This window comes from Emys orbicularis, chromosome 2 (assembly GCF_028017835.1).
Source record: "Emys orbicularis isolate rEmyOrb1 chromosome 2, rEmyOrb1.hap1, whole genome shotgun sequence".
NCBI lineage: Eukaryota > Metazoa > Chordata > Testudines > Emydidae > Emys > Emys orbicularis.
Genome location: NC_088684.1, coordinates 281,026,630 through 281,041,743, shown reverse-complemented (window position 1 = coordinate 281,041,743; position 15,114 = coordinate 281,026,630). Strand labels below are relative to the sequence as shown.

The 15,114-nt window shown below is 42.7% G+C and overlaps 1 protein-coding gene across 2 annotated transcripts in view; it reads left to right on the top strand.

Moving 5' to 3' along the window:
- Positions 1-15,114, top strand: part of DPP6 (dipeptidyl peptidase like 6) — a 607,069-nt gene that overhangs the window by 448,541 nt on the left and 143,414 nt on the right. The gene's annotated exons all lie outside the window — the stretch shown is intronic.

The following is a 15,114-nucleotide window of genomic DNA, read 5'->3' as shown; positions in this document are numbered from 1 at the left end:
ATACTGTGTTAGCTTCCGTTTGAGCCTCTGGTGACTTGTTCTCCATCAGCTCCTGTGCCAGAAGACAGTCTTCCTTGTACCTTTAACATCTGCAAGGAGAGTAAGTGAGCTGCAGGCCTTACTGGCAAAGCCCCATATATGCAGTCACATCCAAAATTTTTGTTGAAAGTGATTTCCCAATGTCACCTTAACCAAGTAACAAACTTACCAGTAGCCTTGCCTAAACCATGCTCAAAGGCAGATGAACAGCGACTTCATACATTGGATGTGAGACAATGCTTGGCAATTTACCTAAAGAAGACTATGTCTTTTTGTTCATCACCCTGTGTTGTTGCTATTACCACTGTGTCTAAGTCAGATGCAAACTTTCATTGTTTAAGTAGACTCCGAGCCCCACCTCCTCTGAGTACCGCTTATGAGTCACGTGAGTGGAATACACATCTGCAACCACTGGAAGAAGAAAAAATGGCTACTACCTGTTGTTGTTTGAGATGGGGGTGCAGATGTGTATTCCATGACCCACCCTCCATCGCCTCTGCATCAGAATCTCTACTCTCAAAGTTCGGCATGGAGGAATTGCGCCAGGGAGTGGGAGGGAGGCATCAGGGCAGCACTGTCTTAAATATCCAGGAGAGGAGCTAAGGGTCAGAGGGCGCAAACACAGCCCCTGTGGGAACTGCTAGTCAAAGTTCTCCAGCTTTGGTGTGCTGGGCATGCGCACATCTAAGTGGAATAATGTCTGCACCCACATCTCAAAGAAGAGCAGTTACAGTACAGGTAGGTAACGGTTTTGTCCAACAGGCCTGAAACATAATGCCAATTCTTTCTTTGGGTCTGTGCAGAAGTATTTCTAGCACTTTATGAAGAAGTAGTTGGTTGAAGCTGGCCTTTAAAGTAAGTGTTTATGAAATTCAATGTTGCCCCTTGCAAGTTGCTGTTTTGCACCATGAAAATTGTCCCATTTACCAAGAGGGGTAAAATGCAATCTTAACTGTAACCAAAAGATCATTGACTTAGTATGTTATCATGACAGCTGTTGTTGGCAGGATAACCCAAATGGAACGAAAGAGTGAAATCGAATGGATTGTTGAATAGTCTCTCAAGGGCAGTAGTGGAAGCCTCACCTTCATTAGGTGCAATCAGAACCAAACTGGACAAAGCCACACAAAATATATACCTTAGGGAACAATCTAGTACTAACAGCTGAATGAAATAAGCAAGTTGATCTAACAGACATAGGGGATTTCCATTTCTAATTGCTTTTTTTGCAAGGAATGTCAAGTGAATTGTCCAAGATCATTTAGCGTGTCGGCGAAGGAGCCCAGAATCTCAATGCTCAGTTCTGTATGCTAACCACTAGAAAATGCTCTCTTCTTAGTCAGACATTGTAATGTAATAAAATATTTTCAACGAAACAGCGTATCATCCCAGATGACAAAATCTAATTTACAATGGTGCCCTACATAGCCATCACTGGTATTAGGTTACAGAACAACAAGGCAATCCATCATGCAGAACTTAAAAGCACAATCAGAGTTCCATGCTAAAGGGCACACTTACATATATACACTTCAAATAATGTAACAAGGCAGTTATAAATTAAAATAACCATATTAGAAACTGGGACAGGGAATTTCAGTCAGCCGTGGTTCTATTAGAAGATATAGCATAGAACCCTCTTTTTAGTTCTGCAAGAAAGAAAACAGAGCCGCATATTTTTTAGAAATTTCCAAAAGTACTGTATCTGTTTATTTGGCTGGACACCTAACATTATAGGTCTGATTAGGATTCATACAGCTTATGGAACAGCTTGCTCACAGAATATAAATGTGAAATGCACTGCAGTCTGTAATGATGAAATGTCTAAAATTAAAAGAAACTTGCAGAGGCATGTGGAGGACATTAAAATAATATATACAGACTAGCCTGGGAGGCCAGGATAAAAATGAGAGGGAGAATTTTGGATGATAATACCAGGCATAGAGTTCCATGAAATTGTTCTTGCTGGATCTGATATATGACTATGTATCATGCATATCAGTTTTGACAGTTATGGATTCTCACAGAAGAACTTTGAAACCTGCAGCATGTCACAAATCCTTCTGATTTCAAAAAGCTGTCTTAGCAGCTCCCATGAAAAGTGCTTTCAAGCTGTCAATGCAGCCAAAAGCCATGGACACACTATTAAAATGGACTTCCAGGATCTGTGTCTTAATAAGAATAAAAGCAGATGTACATCCTTAGAAATACCTTAACATCACGGGTGCTGAAGTATAGTACGGGAAGTTTTACAGAAAATGCTTCATAGATTAATATTGTTACCTATAGGCTATTGGTTTACATATGTTCTTCTAAAATCAAGCTCTTTTACAAAAGAAAAAAAAATTGTAAAGCCACTTCCCTGTCCTCCTGCAAATCCCTCATTAAAACTTACTTTACCATACATCATACAGCTATGGTTGCTACTGGTGGTGTATTTATTTGGCCATGTTAACTTACAAGCCAATAAAAAATACACTGTACTCATAATCTGTGCACACAGCTAGCGTATTAAAATAGCTCATATTACTGTTACCTGATCTCCCTTTCCACCTGTGCCCAGGTTGATTGCTTTTACCTTATTGTTCTGTCTTATCTTAAACCAAAATTATAAGCTCTTGGGAAGAGAAATGGTATTTTACTATTTGGTAGTACAGCATCTAGCACAACGGTGCTCTGAACTGATTGGAACCTCTCCGCACTACTGTAATACAAACATAAATAAATAAATATTTTTATGTTGAAGAATTGATTGAATTATTTTTCACCCACGCTGAATCAGAATTCTTCCCTGGGTTGCCCTTGTGCATTTCAGAGCAGAACTTGACCCTTAAATGTCTATTATAAGAGATACTGGAAACCTCAAAGATCTTTCACTAAGTTGACATGGATTGTGCTCCATTTGAGTATGGTAAATGTTCTGCCATTTCTCTACTGACAGGTGTTTAAACAAACAATCTGTCTGACGGTGCTTCCATTTGTCTTTTATAGTAGCTGTGACTGGAGCCATTTCTAGCTCATTGTGTTGTATTGACCCCCAAGCATTTAATGTCTTAGGCTACTAATGTTAAACACGTGTGAGCCTTGAAGCTCAAACAAGGAGACACGCATGCTGCTTTTGATGTGTTTGCGGATCATGCAGTGGGCTTCGTGAACACATCAATCTCTAGTGCTGTCTTTTGGGTTTTGAAGCATTTCATTGCCTTGCCTTTAGAACCTGCCCTGCTGCCCTGGCTTTACCATTCACTATTAAAAGCCTTAGGGAGGGGTGAAGTAATCTTTCTCCATTCCTGAAGTCTTTGTTGGTACCAGTTGACCAGCCTCCACCACCACTGGTGCCTTCTACCTTCAGGGTAGCTGCGAGGGCCGTGCAGCTGTCCTCCTCCCCTATTAATATCTGGTCATCTGCGGGGAAGACCCCCCTCCTCTCATCATTGCTGCAGAGTAAGGGCATCTCACAAATATGACTCAATGTATCTCCTCACCTACTCCTATAGATAGGGGGATGAGGCACAGAGACATTAAATTATTTACCTGAGCTTACACAACAGTCAGTGTCAGAGCTGGGAATTCAGACCAGATTCCATGTGACACACTTGCTCTCCTTCCTGCAGCCTCTGCCTCCAGGGGCTATACTACAGATTCCAGAAGTCCTTCTGCGGCTCTGACCTGATTTGACAGCTCTCCCACCTCCTCTGGTGTGAAGTAGAGGGGGAGCAGCTAGCCAGTGCTCCTGAAATCCCAGAGAATAGTTGGAGGCCTGAGGGTCACCAACCCACAAGGTTTTATAGATTCCCAGGCCAGAAGGGACCACTGTGATCATTTAGTCTGACCTCCTGTATAACACAGGCCATAGAACGTCCCTAAAATAATTCCTAGAGCAGGTCTTTTAGAGCAGGGGTGGGCAAACACATTGGGGTTCCGAAACTTTATGGAGGGCCGGTCGTGTATTAAATTGCTCCCTGTAGGAATGTGCTATTTATGGTGTACTACTTACGGCTGCCAGTCCTGGTGCTCTGAGCAGCATGGTAAGGGGCGGGCAGGTTGGATAAGGGGCAGAAGGTCCCCGGGGGGCAGTCAGGGGACAGGGAACAGTGGTGGTTGGATAGGCGTGGCAGTCCTGGGGGGCCTCTCAGGGGTTGGGGGTGTGGATAGGGGTTGGGGCAGTTGGGACAGGGTGCAGGGGAGGTTGGATAGGTGGTGGGATCCTGCGGGGGGAGGTTAGGGGTGGGGAGTCCTGGGAGGGGGCGGTCAGGGGACAAGGAGCGGGGGGGTTGGATGGGTTGGGAGTTCTGAAGGGGGCAGTCAGGGAGCGGGAATTGGGAGAGGCGGATAGGGGGCTGGGGCCAGGCTGTTTGGGGAGACACAGCCTTCCCTACCTGGGTGTAATGTATTAAATTGCTCCCCACAGGAATGTGCTACTTATGGTGTACTACTTACCGCTGCCAATCCTGGTGCTCTGTAAGTAGCACATTCCTACGGGGAGCAATTTAATACACTATACCCCCGGTGGCTCTTGCAGCCGTGCTGCCGGGCAGGAGCTCGCACCCCGCTGCCCAGAGCGCTGGCAGCATGGCGTGCTGAGGCTGCGGGGGAGGGGCCGGGGGCTAGCCTCCCCAGCCGGGAGCTCAAGGGCTGGGCAGGAGGGTCCCATGGGCCGGATGTGGCCCGCAGGCCGTAGTTTGCCCACCTCTGTTTTAGAGAAACATCCAACCTTAATTTAAAAATAGTCAGTGATGAAGAATCCACCACGACCCTTGGTAAATTGTTCCACTGATTAATCGCTCACACCATTAAAAACGTACGCCTTATTTCCAGTCTGAACTTGTCCAACTTTTTAATTGTGGGTGCCTGGGTGAAGAGAACTGAGGAGACTATTTTTTTCCCTTTTTGGAGTTGTGGCAGGGTCTGTGAGGGGCTGGGAAGAAGAGCAGGAAATTTTGCAATGACATCTGTTCTGCTGCTTCAGCCATCTTGGTGGTTTGGCTTTGGATCCAAACTGCATTTGGGCTTTGGTTAACATTCCAAACCCTCATTTTAATACTGGCACTTTCCAGATACCAATCTAAACACCACCTTTCTTGGCTGACTATGGCTCCAAAGGGACTAAAGTAAGCTATGCAACTATACAATATTCCCTCAGAAACAACTGCATTCCTCCATAGTCTCTTCTTGCTAAGGAGCAATTTAGCCACCTACATTCAATTAACATAAATGGGGGTTTCAGAACTAAATCTCAGTATGATGAGTTGTGACTTTGATCTCAGTGAAATTATCAATATGTGATGGATCACATGGAAGATTTGCATGGGACCACCAGTGAAGATGCTAGTGTAAGGCTGGAATTTGTAGCTTATAAAGAAACATAAATACCATTGAAAATCCCCTCCATCCCACACCTCCATCTTAGAATCATAGAATATTAGGGTTGGAAGAGACCTCAAGAGCATAGGCGGCGACTTCCCCTGTTCCTGGTGGGTGCTCAACACCCCCACCCCGGCCTCGCCCCTGCACCGCCCTCACCCCGCCCCCATTCTACCCCTTCCCAAAGTCCCTGCCCCCATTCCATCCCCTTCCCCCAAGTCCCTGCCCCGGCCCCGCCTCTTCTCCACCTCCTCCCCTGAGCGCACTGTGTCCCCACTCCTCCAACTTCCTCCCAGAAAGTTGTAAGCGCCGCCAAACAGCTGTTAGGTGGCGGGAAGCACTGGGAGGGAAGGTGAGGAGCGGGAACGCGGCGTGCTGGGGGGGGCGGGGAGAAGGAGGCAAGGAGGGGGGAGCTTGGCTGCTGGTGGGTGCGGAGCACCCACTAATTTTTTCCCATGGGTGCTCCAGGCCCAGAGCACCCACGGAGTTGGCGTCTATGCTCAGGAGGTCATCTAGTCCAATCCCCTTCTCAGAGCAGGACCAACACCAACTAAATCTTAATCTGGTATATTTCTCTTTCCTACCATGCAAAAAATTGACCATTTTGTAAAAAAAAATAGATAATTTCTGATGTTTTACCTCCATTTTCAAAACTTATTTTTCCCCCGGCTGTCAAATTTAAACAACTATCTTGAAAAGCTAATTGGAAATGCTAGGTGTCAGCAAAAGTCATGCTCATTAGTATTGAATTTTGTCAGTGAAAACCAATGTTACAATTTTGTTGTAATCTATCTGAAGAAATGATAAGATCTGGCATAATTGTGTCAAATGCATAAAGAACAACACCAGCAGCAGAAGGTATTAATAGAAGCCAGCTGAACATCAAAGGTTGGATTGTTTTGTGGATCCAAAAGAAAAGATACATCATGAAGTGCTCATTAAATAATGCATACTCAATCAGCAACAGGCTTTAGAAATGATTGCTAGTTGATCATATAGGTTTATACTGCTGTCTTTGATGGGAGACTAGTAAAGGCAAAGTGACAAGACATTTTCTGTACAATATTTGTGAGATTTCTTTTGTACCCCAAAGTAAAAGCACTCGTGATTCTCTGATATGCCTCAAGGTGCATTATGGGCAATGATGGGCAAGCTAGTTCCATTCAACAACAACTCTAAATCTGTCACCAAAATAAAACAGCAAGGACCTTTTTCTCTTCATTGTTTTTCATTTTCATGGGCCTCTGTGGGTACGTCTACACTGCAGTTAGATACCCGCGGCTGGCCCGAGCCAGCTGACTCGGGCTTGTGGGACTTGGGCTAAGGGGCTGTTTAATTGCAATGTAGATGTTCAGGCTCGAGTTGTAGCCCGAGCCCTGGGACCCTCTCACCTCACAGCATCTTAGAGCCTCGGCTCCAGCTCAAGCCTGAACATCTACACCACACTTAAACAGCCCATTAGCCAGAGCTCCGTGACCCCAAGCCAGCCATGGGTTTTTAACTGCAGTGTAGATGTATCCTGTGCTTCCAGGTTTCATTCAGGAGTGGAAAAGCCGAAGTACTCAAGACAGACTATCGTCAAAGTATTTGCCTGGAAGTGGGAAGTACTAGAAAACTCGAGACAGCCTGTTCTTCATATGCAGCCATGGGACCCAATCTTGCTCCAGCTGAACTCAGTGGCAAAACATCCATGGAGTTCAGTGCAAGCAGGTTCAGGCCCCAGCTTTGCAGAAATAAGAGAGTCAGATAGTTAGGTTAAGTGTCTATGCGGATAAGGACCTGGCCCAAGACGTGGCTCTGCCACGGATTTCCTGGATGACCTAGGGCAAGTCACTTAATGTGCGTAAAGGGGATAATATTTCCCTACCTTCCAGGAGAGGGGTATGTGAGGATACATCTGTTAATGTTTGAATGGCTTTCAGATGCTGCAGTGAGGGAGACCATATATAAATAAGTACATAACAGTTACACAGTTCAACCTCAAAAACCTAACATTTTTGCTCTTGTATGGTTGGCTAAAATAAGTTAACAGAAGATGCTGAAGTGTTTCCTATGGTGTATTAGATAAGTTATTTCCTGTAGAGATAGGGAAGTATTAATACTACTCTATAAGGCACTGGTAAGACCTCATCTGGAATACTGTGTACAGTTCTGGTCACCCATATTTAAGAAAGATGAATTCAAACTGGAACAGGTGCAAGAAGGGCTACTAGGATGATCAGGGGTTTGGAGAGCCTATTTTATGAGAGGAAACTAAAAGAGCTTAGCTTATTTATTCTGGCAAATTGAAGGCTGAGAGGGGATCTGATTAAGAACATAAGAACTGCCATACTGGATCAGACCAAAGGTTCATCTAGCCCAGTATCCTGTCTTCTGACAGTGGCCAATGCCAGAATTGTACATTTGGGGTGGGGGTGTTAAATACAAAGGAGGGAGATGAGGTGTGTAAGCTAAAGGACAATGCTGGCACCAACACAGATGGGCTATGAATCATAGAATATCAGGGTTGGAAGGGACCTCAGGAGGTCATCTAGTCCAACCCCCTGCTCAAAGCAGGGCTAATCCCCAGACAGATTTTTGTCCTAGATCCCTAAATGGCCCCCTCAAGGATTAAATTTACAACCCTGGGTTTGGCAGGCTAATGCTCAAACCACTGAGCTATCCCCCCTGGACATTAGAAGAAGATTTCTAACTATTAGAGAAGTAAGATTCTTGAATAGCCTCCCCACAGGAGCAGTGGGGATAAACAACTTAACTGGTTTTTATATGACAGGGTTGCCTGCGATAGCTGGGACTGGACTCGATGATCCTGGAGGTCCCTTCCAGTCCTGTGTTCCTCTGGTTTTTGATGAAGCCTTGTTCGGTATCCCGTTGTGGGATTGCTCACATGCGTAACTGACAGAACAGACAGTGAAAACAGACTGCCGCCAAATGTGTGAAATAAAGAAACTAAAAATTATTTTTCTCTAATCTTTTAGTTACAGTGATTTTATGGAAGGTGTAGTTTGTGACAGTTGTAGGTAAAATATTTTCAGGCAGAAGTGTAATTTTGAAGTTGATGTTGCCCCAAGGTCAGACTGGTAGTTCATGGGAGAGCAGGGTTTAAATTTTGAATCTCCTGACTTCCAATCTTAATTGTTTAATCATTGTTACATAATAACTAGAGGAAGTCTGGTTTTGTGATTAAAGCATTGGATTGGGAATCAGGAGATGCAGGTGTAATTCCTGGCTCTGCACAGAATTCCTGGGTGACCTTGGGCAAGTCTATTAAACTCTCTGTGCCTCAGTTCCCCCATCGATAAAATGGGAATAATAGTACTTCCTTCCTTATACCTTTTGTCTGTCTATTTAGAGTGTAAACTCTTTGGGGCAGAGGCTGTGTCTTTCTCTGTGTTTGCACAACAACTAGCCCTGTGGGGCCCCGATCTTGGCTGGGGCCTCATAATGCAAATAATAAATGATCATGACAGCACAGCCTGTATGTGCTGAAACTTTCACCGCTTCTACAGAATTTGTGTGAGCACTTTTCTGGGAAGTATAGAGTCTGCAGAGCAATCTGTTGTTTATTCTGCCAGAAGACTCCTTCATGCAAACTAGTGTGCCAGTTTTAAAAAATAGTTCTTTAGGGGGGGGAAATGAGTCATTAATGCAGAAAACAAGAGAGAGAGTGCAATGGAGCTAGTGAAGTCTGGTTGCAGGGCAGAATGCTGACTTGCTTATACATTTCCCCTGACTATCAATGGGACCTGTTAGTTCAATGTCTTTTCAATTTATTGGAATTTGGGGGCTGATTTGAGAGGGTTTTCAATTTTAAAATATCAGAAATACCAAGAAGTTAGGTCTGTATGGTACTCTCAATAATGCCAAAGCCCAAGCATGTGATCAGGGCTATAACCCTGATCCTTCCGTTGGATCTGTGTGGGCAGACGCTTAAACTGGACAGAGACCTGTTGAAGTCACTGGGCTTCTGTGTGAGTATGAAGGTTTTCCTCCAAATGCAGGATTAGAGTACAAATATGAGGCACACAGAGAGAAATAAAAAAGGAGAACAAGAAGCTTAAAATGCCACAGGAGGTACCTCTAACTTGTATGAAAAGTTCCCTGTAACCATGTCAATAATGTAATGCAATAAAGAGCCAGAACTCCAGGCTTGTGCTTGGTGGCAAGACATTTGGGTAATGTTGCTCATTCAGTTGACAGGGTATACATGTTGGAAATTATAGGGGAAACAGAACATCAACTTAGAATCCTAACCTTAAATTGGAAAATAAATAGAAGCAGTAAAAAATACATAGGAGTAAATCGATTTTTCTGTCGTCTTGTGAGGAAATTGGAAATGCACTCACCTGTGTTGGGGGTTTTGACAAGGAGTGGGGATTGTAGTGCTATAGAAAGAGACAGGATATGAAACAGCACTGCTCAGCACTGGCTGGTTACATTAAAGAGATTTTTTATCAGTAGGTTCATAGAATGTCACATATTCAAAAAGTTCTAATTAGTCCACTATTTTCATTACTAAAGCTTAAAATTGTTAATACTCTGGTAGGTCCAGTTCAACAAGAAAAAGTGCACTTAGAAGCCTGAGAATGACCAGAAATATTAAAAAACTGAGTTTTCCATAGCCATGTTCATGAAGAAGCCCTGATGTCTTTTAAATGAATCAGGCTATTTTGTTGCAGTTAGTTTAAACAGTAATACTTTTTAAAGGGGTTAGATCTGAGAGAGTAGGCTTCTTATAGATCTTCCTCTCCTATGGACTTTTGCTACTTTTTGGCACCCCTTTTCCTGAGGCAGGAAGGAAGAGATGACCTAATCTGATCTCATTGGAAAACTACCAGAGTTGTCATACTGGATCAGATTGATCATCTATTCTAGCCCAATGGTTTTCAACCTTTTTTCATTTGCAGACCCCTAAAGATTTTTGAATGGAGGTATGGACCCTTTTGGAAATCTTAGACAGAGTCTGCGGACCCCCAGGGGTTGAAAACCACTGATCTAGCCCAATATTTTGCCTGCAACAGGGCCCAGCACCAGATGCCTCAGAGGAAAGTGCAAGAAATCCTGCAATAGGCAGTTCTGGAATAAATTGCCCATAGCGATAATTTCTCCCAGTCCATATCAGGTAATGGTTTGCTGATGCCTAGATGCATGAAGAATTTTATCCCTTCCAGAACTTTTGGGGCAAATCCTGTTCACATTGAAGTCAGTGGCAAAAATCCCACTGACTACAGTGGAGCCAGGATTCCGCCCTTGGCATTTAAAAAAAAAAAATCCTTGTCATAGTATCTGTGAATGTTTTTGTTATCTGTATAAATAGATGCCCAATTCTTTCAACCCTGCTATAAGAGAGGGTTTCATGTCTTTGGTGCTACCTGTGCCAGTGAGTTCCATAGGTTAATTATACATGGGGGGGGAAATCATTTTATCCATTTTAAATGTTTTGCCTCTCAGTTTCATTCAATATCCTCTTGTTCTTGAAAAGCGGTGAATAGCAGTGCCCTGTCTACCACCTCTGCACCATTTGTTAGTTTATTATGTCCCACCCCATTGTTCTTCTCCACTCTAGAGTCATTTCAGTCTGTCAGTGTATGGAAGTTTTGAATTGCCTCTGTTCATGCTTCCTCTCTCTGAACCCACTCAGTTTCTGCTATTTTCTTTTGGGGAATAAGTTGACCAGAATGGATTGCAGTATTCCAAGTGGAAGCATGTTAATAATATTATAATATGTTCTGCTTTATTTTCCATGCTATTAATTATGCATCTTAACATTTTGCCTGCTTTTTTTTTTAACCATTGTGGCAGTTTCCAGAGGCTGTCCACAGTAAAAAAGGTGGATAATCATGCTTTTAATGCAGACACATAAATCCCATTGCAGTTGCGTGTACACAGAAAAAGGAAAAGGCACCCGTAAATTTAGTGCTTATTTGTACTCCCATTGAACTCAGTGGGAGTCAGATCAAACCATCTAATTGCCATGCGTTATGTTAGAGTTGAAATGTACAGTACTACTTTATAAAGTAAGCATAAAATAGTGTAGAATTAATGTCCATAAAACGTTGTTTCACAAATAATTCTTATCATGTACTGATTAATTTAGACATTTCTCTTCTAAAGTAAAAAAATTGAAAATATTGTAATGGTATTTTATAAAATCATCTAATATCTCTGTAACGTGGGATATGGAGTAACGTAAAGACATTTCTTTTTGATGGATAGCGAAAGTTCAAAAGCTTTTTCTTAATTTATAAGCTACTTACACAGAAGTCTTCCATGTGCTGCTTCAGTTATGTTTTATCTTGATGATGGTTGACATTTTCAGGGTACAAGGCACTGTAGTGAAGAGGATAATTTTAAATTTTCTATGAGGTGCTGCAGTTTGGCTCTAAATTATACGGAAGTTACTTTAACGTAAAAATGCTGTATTCGTTTTCCATTGCAGCTCTCTGGTGCAGTGTGCACACTGATTAGCGTAGCAAAGCTCTGAAAAATGCAAAAAGTGAAGAAATATAAGCATCACTGTGCAAAAAGATTGCTACTCGGCTTTGTTTACTTTTCCTGTAGATTTGTTTAAAGGTAAATAACTCACAAAGTATGAAAACCACGAGGAGTCCAGTGGCACCTTAAAGACTAACACATTTATTTAACAGATGTTTTTATTTATTTATTAGTCTTTAAGGTGTCACCGGACTCCTCGTTGTTTTTATGGATACAGACTAACAGGGCTACCCCCTGATACTTGATACAAAGTATGGCTAGCCCTTCTGTTTCAATTACTGTGAAACTCTGAGCAGGAACATGTTGCATCACTTGAATAATTCCTTCTAATCTGGATGTTTGATTGGATGATCTTTGCAGAAAAGAGTAATAAATCTCAGCTAGAGAGGACTAAATAGAATCCTCCTATACAGTGACAAGGTCCCCAGAATATACTGTGTTCATTACTATTCATCATATCATAGAAAGGAGGATGTTGTCTGGGAAAAGCTCCCATTAACTTCAGTGAGAGTTGGGGTGGGCCTAACAGTCAAAATCTAAGGCCAAAATTTTCAAACATGGGTGTCTAAACCAATAGCTCCTCCTGTATGTATAAGAGCTGGGAGTCTGGGGGACCCCCATGCTCTCCTGTCACTGGGAAGAGAAGGTGTTGGCAAAGTGCCCAGAGGCCAGCTATAATCTGTCCTTTTCCCTTTTGGGAGGCTCTTCTGTTCAGAAGTGTCTTCATCTAGGTTTGGATATAACCTAGTGCAATGTGCATGCTACCACAATCTAAATAAATAGCCATAATACCTACCACTAATGGTGCACTGCCCCATGTCTTTGGTATTTACAACATCACCGAAACCCCAGACAACTATGAATGTGGCTATCTATCTTAGGTACTTATGTGGCCCCTATTACCTTAGTATCTGAGCATCTCACAGTCTTTAATGCATTTATCCTCACAACACTCCTGTGAGGTAGGGAAGGGCTGTTATCCCCATTTTACAGATGGGGAACTGAGGCACAAAGAGAGCGACTTCCCTGAGGTTGCACTGGAAGTCTGTGGTGGAGCAGGGAATTGAATCCATGTGTCTCAAGTCCTAGGCTAGAAGCATAACTACCGGACTGTCCTGCCTCTCTCACAGCAGAGATTGGGAGTTGCTAGAAGCTGACGTATCCTGGAGAGAGCTAGGCCTATTGTGGAGAGCAATATAATTTTTTTAAGAACCACTCCTACACACAAGGGAATTGTGGAGCAGGTTGAGTGAAGGAAGGGAATTTGTACAACACCCACAACGTACCCTGCCCTGGACCCCCCACCTCTGCCACTGGGACTGCAGAACCTACAGGAGTTCCCACACCCCTAAAGCTGATATAAATGCTGTGCAACAACATTTTTCATTATTAATATTCCTCAGGTTGCAGTAGCACCCATGATGTGCTAGTTATTTGAGAGACAGGTGAAGACACAGACCTCCTGCCCACACACACGCATGGTGGCCACAATTTGCTCTCTTTAATGCAAATTAGCTGTAGTCCTTTGGGCTCCTTGCTAGTTTACATTGTGTCTGAGCAAAGTTTGGGCACCTCTGGGCTTGACTCTGTAAGTCAAGAGTAGCTCCATTGAAGTCAGTGAATGGATTTATACCGATGGCGATGTGATCATAATCAGGTACCCTGGTTTTATGTGGCTTCGAGTTTGATTTGTGTTCAGTTTTCATGACCACAGCAATCACTTTGATTTTTTTTTTTTTTTCATCCATGATGGAGAGTGCTGGTTTTAGAAGTGTAAAAGAAAAATCCAGTATTCTTCTTGCAGTATGTTATTCTGCTTAGTCCTGACTTTTTGTGTGCATCTAAACTTCAGCATATGCAAAATTGTTAGTTAATATAACAGTCTGTGCTCAGTACCTCTCATTTGTTTTATCTGCATACTAAAAATAAAAAAAAAAAGCCAGGAGAGAGAGGAGAATTTAATATCTGTCGCAGAATATTTTTACTTTCGGAATATATTAATTGGATGCAGCTCTTTTTAGCTCAAAAGCTCATGTAGGCTGCAAAAGAATAAAACAAGTTACAATTTTAGTTCTACTTTTTACCCCAGGCAAACCCACCATAACAGCTGCTGAAATTAAATTAGGATCTATACTTGCTTTTGGCAGCTTTCCAACTCATCTCTAGTTGAAACACTACTGTAATAGGATGTGAAACATGAATTGAAAGCAAATATTTTTTCCAGTTCTACCTTTTCATAAGTACAATGTAAGAAATTGCATTTTTGTATCATGGAAAAGATACTTAACATTTGTTCCAATATCATTAAATTTATAAAAATCCCATCCTTAAACGTCCATTAAATGTCATTAACAATTTGTCTTTCCGACTAAATCGCTTTGGTGATACTCCTGTGCCTTGCATCTCTGCAGCCTGGGAGAATGAAGTTTAATAGTATTTTTCAAAGCAAGAGTGTTATTTTTAAAAGGATGAAACTTGTTACAGAGAAAACAAAAAGAAGCCCCATAACATCCCTTTATTGCATGTGACAGTGATACAGGAAACAGAGTGTTTAGCCAGCGATAAGGACAAAGATTGAGGCCAAGGACCAAGATTTTCAAGAATGGGTGCCTACAGTTTTGCTCTCATGTCCATATTTAAATACCTAAATCAGTGGCCTAATTTTCAGAAGGGCCCAGCACTCATCAGGTTCTGTTGACGTAAGTAGAATCTGTGGATGCTTGGTACTTTGAAAACCAGGATACTTAGTTAGGAGCCTAGCTGCAGGCACCATTTTGGCAAGTCTGGCTTGAATTCTTGACTGTTCATAAATCAACGCTGCAAACCTTTACTCATGCCAGTAGTCTTTACTCAGGCAGATGCTCCCACTGACTGAGTAGCGCTGCTTGTGAGAGTAAAGGTTTCCAGGGTCAGGCCCCTTGGTCCTGACCAGTCACTGTCATTACAGGAGGACAGACTAGATGATCACAGTGGTCCATTCTGGCCTTGGAATCTATGAATTAAGGATCCCCTGTCACCTTTCTCAAGAGTATGCATATTAATGTTCATATCCTGGCCAAATTTCAGTCTGGGTACTTACCTTCTAACAACCTAAAATTACCCGGTAATTTCAATAGGATGTGGCAGGAGATTTCGCAGCCCTTTCAACATAGGCCACATGTTAATAGAGAGATTGTCTTGTGGGCCACCTTCCAATCCACTAGTAAGCATACAGCG